Raw genomic sequence first — 6,000 nt, 5'->3', positions numbered from 1 at the left:
AATTACAAAGGAAACAGCTTGAACATCCTAAATGTAGAAAGACTTCATTGGATAATATAACAGAGCTGAAATGATTCATATGTATTTGTCCTGGCTGTGTGATCCCACAGGGCTAGCACAGGTATCAAAATGTAGGAGATTTTGCTTCATCATAAAACAAAAGAATAATGTCCCCGATTTTACACATGGATGATCCTTATAACTACTATGCTGCCAGGCCTCCCTCAGGATAATAGCCCCGCTCCACACCAACTCTGGCGCACCATGATGACCTGTAGCTTTCTATTTAAATCTCCATATTTCAAAGGCATATTGAATTTAATCTATTATTAATTCTGGGAAAATTAAATTACCTTACTTTATTGGTCAAGGCCTGGTCTGAGCAGAGTAAGTTTTGATTAGACATTGATGTCAAATGCAAATGTTCATTGAAAAGAATAATTCATATTAGAAAAACAATCTGAGGACTTGACAATTACGTATTCCATCAATTTTACAGTTGTGTATTAGCAAAAAATAGCACAATTAATACTGGATTCTGCTTTTCATAAAAGTCGGTACCACAAACAAAGACAAAGAAAAACCATCAACATGCATTGCCCTGGGAAAAGCAGAATGGCATTTGGCATTTGTTGTAGTTGTTTGTGACCGCCACTTTAATCTCACAGTGTATTGCATGTAAAAGGTTTTGGAATACACTGCTAAAGAAGTGTAAGGACAAGGGGGTGATATCTGAATGGAACACATTTCTGTCAAGAGACACATCAAAGCATATGGGACAGTTTATCTTAATAAAGGCTGCCTTTTTTCCACAACAGATAGGTTCTGCTCTTGAGGGTGCTTCACACTGAATACAAACAGCAGTGAGAGATTCAAAGCAAAGTAGAATAAACCCTCCCAATCGCACACAAGGCGACATGATACAGCTTTACTGTATGTGCTGCATTAAACTCTGAATGCACACATCCAGAAGTTGCACAATGACGGCTCTGCCAATAAAGATTAATAATGTTTATTAAGACTGTGAAGTTGCCTTGACCACTGATGAATGACTTGCTGAAGAGGATTCACTGGCAAATACATGGTTCTGATTATTCCATTCTTTCACTTCTTCCTTACAATATATGGAAACAGTGGAAGAAGATTGCTAACATTGCTGAAAGAAACCAATACTGACTCTTAGCAGGAGCGACTGTAATTTCCCATACGCAAGACAGACACATTGTTCATCCAAGGTTCACCTCTCTGAGAGGGTTTCTAGTGCAAGAGCAATGTCACACCATTTCCATTTTTGCTTCCAAGAGAAGGATGTTGTTAATCACAGAATCAAGAGGTTCTTGTCATGAAACTGTCAATGTAAGTTGTTAAAAGCACTTTAATAAAACACCTTGGGTTTTTGTTTCCTAAGTTTAAGCACAAACTGAAACATAAATGGATGTGACAGTCAAGATTCATAATCAAAAGAATACAAAACATAATAGAGAGCACCCCATATACATTGTTGTAGAAAATGTGCTGTCAGTTGTAGAGCTAACTAACAGGCAGCTCATCTCTGGTGCAGCAGCTGTTGGAAATCTGACAAAGCCGCTTATTGTTGTGCAAATAATTACAGGCAAATTAACTTAAACCATGTGGTTCCTCTCCTCATCTATGGATAGTTAACAATTATGCCATCAATAGAAATGATACAGCCCTCATGTACAATCGTCCAGATGCAAAAGTCACAACATGAATGCAAAGGCCAAAACATGCATATTTGCCTAAGCCATCCTACTTTAAATAAGGTTTGCTAGATAGTGTTTTGGAAAATGCATGTTTGGTAGGTTAATATAAAATCATGCTGTTTTGTCAAATTGATGAAGATATCAGCACTGTGCCAGAGTGTGTGCACCTCTGCCATGAGTTGATTCTCAGTAGAACAAGTAAACATAATCCACTTAAATCAGGGAGAAGGTTTCTGCCTCCGCAGTCTGCACTGTTTGTGTGTATTATTTATTTTTATCATTGATTACCTCCTGCTGTTATGTGCCCTGACAGTGTTCCTGCACCCTGAGCGTTTGCCTCCTGTGTCCAGCAGCAGCAGCTCTGTGCCTACACTGTGGGAAACCTCTGAGCAAAAACACAAGACAAACACATCTGAGGTGTGATGCATTCCAGGCAACAGCCCAAATATTCACGACAGCTTCCAGAATTTGGTTTAATTCCATTCTCACAGCAGTAAATTTGAAGAAATTAACATTTAGTGCTGGGTCTCCTTAAAATCACTTCATCCTCAGGGTGCCAGATTGTTATTAAATACAATTATTTAATAGCAATAATAATTTAGGGACTTGTTTTAACCACTTGGCATTGTGCCCTAAGGGGTGTTGGTCTGCCCCACCCCCCCCTCTTCAGCCTCTCCCTGTATCTTTGCTTTTACCTGCTGCACCCCTTTTACCTGTTGCACATCTAAGCAATCATTTATCTGCTCTTTCACTTCAGCAGCTTCATTTGTTGTGTGTTATTTTATCTCCAGTCAAATAATTGGAAGGGTTCAGCCTGATAATTCTGATTAACCCACATTTCCCCTAATTGAGCTGAGTTTTCCCGACAACACCCACTGAGCACTTCATTAGCCATTGCCACATTATTACAGAGTAGAGTTTCCCTTTGCTTTCAAAATGCTGTCACTTCCTCGTGGCACGGATTCAACAAGATGTTGGGAACATTCCTTTGAGATTCTGCACCATGTTAACAGGATTGCATCACAACATTTCTGCAGTTTTTCATCAGCTCATTCATGCTACTAATCTCCTGTTCTACCACATCCCAAAGGTGCTCTTCAGATCTGGTGACTGGGGAGGCCACTGGAGTACACTGTCACGCTCATGAAACCAGTTTGAGAGACTTCTGCTGTGCGACATGGTGCATTATTGTCCTGGAAGTAGCCAGTAGAAGAAGGTAAACTGTGGCCGAGAGCACACACTCATTCAGCATTTAAAAAGTCCAAGCACTACTACTAACTACTCCATTCAAGTAGTGTAGAAATGTACAATTATAAATCATCATGAAGAAAATTATTATGTTTGAAAACACTATCATCTCTTAATGCTTTTACCAGCTCAATCACAACACGTGTAAGCAAATATTCTTATATTGATACAGAACAAGCTGCATTACACATCCACATTGTGTACCTTATATAGTATTTCACTGTTGTTACCATGGCATTGCAGTTGTTGCTCGCAAAAAAATGATCGACTACAATGATGGATTAGATAGACGCTGTTTATAGCTAATTAAGTAAACATTGTATCCCTTGCTGAATTGTCAAAAAAGTAGCTACAACTTTCATCAACGCTAAAGATAGGCCTCCCCTCTGCTGTTGCATTAGATCCATTGGAAGCCCAGGCTTGCATCACAATTACTGACTTGAAACATGACTGCACTTAAGGACAGCAAGGCTGTTTGCAGGGAGGAGTAAAGAAGGTTGTGATTCCAGGAGCCTCATGCAGTGATAATCTACAACTAATTCAATACTCTGATGGCTTGAGCTACCTGTGGTCCTGTGTAACACCATTTTCTAAGTTGTGGTCAACATTGTTAGGTCCTTGTTATTCTGTGTTGAGTAATGTTGACCCTTGGGGGGCCTGTGCTGCACACAGGTGAGTTAGTGGGAAATTGCCACACACTGAATAAAAGGGAACTAACATTGTTTACTCCAATTTAGAACCATCTGTGTGGCTACAGGAGGAGAGGGAATCTGACCTGATGTCTGGGTTCACAGCTGAAGGACAGGGGGAAAAGCTCTTCTAGGCAAAAACAGACAAGTCTCTGTAACAGTATAACTAAATGCAAACTTTAAATAATACACACACAAACAAAACTAAAAATACAATCTTTGATTCTACAATTTGTTGTGTGCAGATATTTTGTTTTCTTTGTTTTATGCTCCAAGGTGTACTACATAAAGCAATATCATGCTGCAATTTTAATCCAGTTTCACAGGCATCACAGCCAGCAGCATGTCATTCCTGACATTTCTGTCTTGGGTGCAAAAGTGCCCTTTTCAAATGGAAATCGAAGCATGTTTGTTTTTCTTTTTTATATACTTGTGATGTTTGTTTTTATCTTTCGGCTAAAGACAGACTGACCTAAATGGCACCGCGCTTAGTCTAAAAGAAAACAGAAGGCCTTTGAGACATATTTTAGACCTTTTCGCTGAGTTTCCCATTAACCCTGGGCCCTGCCCTGCCCTGCCCTCTCTATCACAAGCACCAGGTCTATCACAGTCTGTGGACCTCTGTGCCACAGGTGGATAAAGGTTTTTACACTCTTGTCTCTGAAAATGTCTTTTTCCACTGCAGCCTCCCACATAATTATGATTCATATTTAATTATGAATAAATTATCTTTCAGTGTGTGTCTTGCAATGCAAAGCACCTGTTGTGTGTGTGTGTGTGTGTATTGCTGTCAGATACACATGCCCAGGGATTATGACTAAATTGTTTAAATTTAGCCATTGTGTCTCTTGACAGTGCATCAAAGTTTTTGGAACTACTTTTTAATTTAATGATGAAAGGAATAAGGATGCTCATTTAATTCTAATGAGACATCAGAGTATTAATGTGCACCTGTTTGTTCTTTGTGCAGGCTCATGGGTTAGAGTTGGAGGTTGGTGGCAGAAATGATATTTTTATTTGCTTCATGGATAAGGGACTCTGATAACAGGACATTTCAAAGGCACAACATTTTAAGGGACTAATCACAGTGACTGCATCATTGTTGTTATACTGGAAATTATGTACATTTTTCTGTGCATTCATTAGTAGAAGAAAAGTCAGAAGTGAAAGTCAATATCTATCTTGGTTATTTGTAACAAAAATAAACAGTATACGGTTTGTGTGAAAGTGAGACATACAAAGATCCAAGTTATTAATCCTCAGTCCTAAGTCAAATAAAATGCATTCGCCTAAAAACTTGATAAAGTTAGTTACAAACTAATGTCTGTGTTCAAACGTATTCACTTACTGTGTTTAGGAGTTCTCCGTAAAAAAAAAGAAAAAGTTCAGTTCAGTTTCAGGTCTCTTTTGCTTGATTATGTCCCTGTCCACCACAATGAACCACACTTGGACACAGTCAATCACCTGAACTGAAGCCATAATTACAGTGTTAGGCTACGAGTCCCTGGCCTTTCGCTCATTTAACTTCTGGCCTTGTTGCTGCTCTTGATGATTCCCTTTTGTTGATGTTCCAAACTCATTGTGTAACCAGTGGATTTAGCCTTTACAAAGCTGCCAGACCAGTATGACCCAAAGACTAATTTAGAATTCCTGTCAATGGAGAATATGTACAGTCACAGACACACACATTTTCTGTACAAACACAGGAGGAAAATTCTGCACACAGAATTTGCATGTTGTAAATCTTAGGGGAAAAGCCTTAAAGAGAAAGAATGCCTTACCTCTAAATATTTATGACATGACTATTAATCATTGTTTGGAAAATATGAACACATTACAATATTACATGACAGAGCTGCTTTACTAACAGTGAATTACAATGACTTTGTGCTCTCATTATATCTGAGCCTTTATACTGAAATGGGCATTAATAATCTGCTCTGTAGCAGCTCTGACAAAGGAAATGAAGTGAATTGGTGCATTTTCATATTCCACTCGTTTGATAAAATACTTTGGGTAATGAGGCTTCAATATCAATGTTTAGCAAAATAGCCTACTGTATCTACAGTAAATTGCATTATTATTTTGCATTCTGAATGTGCTATCAGCCAGACAAAGATTTTTTTTTTTTTTATTTGATTTGTGCTTGAACGATGTTGTTTGTAATGAAAGTTAGCATCACATCAGAGCCTCAGTCCTCCTGACTCACTGACTGGTTCACTAATTATATGGAAGGACAACTGATTTCCAGAATTGACTGTGACTATTCCATTGCTGACTGCAAAGTTCAACTACCTGTTAGTTAACTTACTCACTGTATAACCATGTTTGATCGAAGG

Source organism: Trachurus japonicus, chromosome 13, assembly GCF_045865225.1.
Source record: "Trachurus japonicus isolate A0001 chromosome 13, Traja_1.0".
Taxonomy (NCBI): Eukaryota; Metazoa; Chordata; class Actinopteri; order Carangiformes; family Carangidae; genus Trachurus; species Trachurus japonicus.
This window is presented reverse-complemented; position numbering follows the sequence as displayed.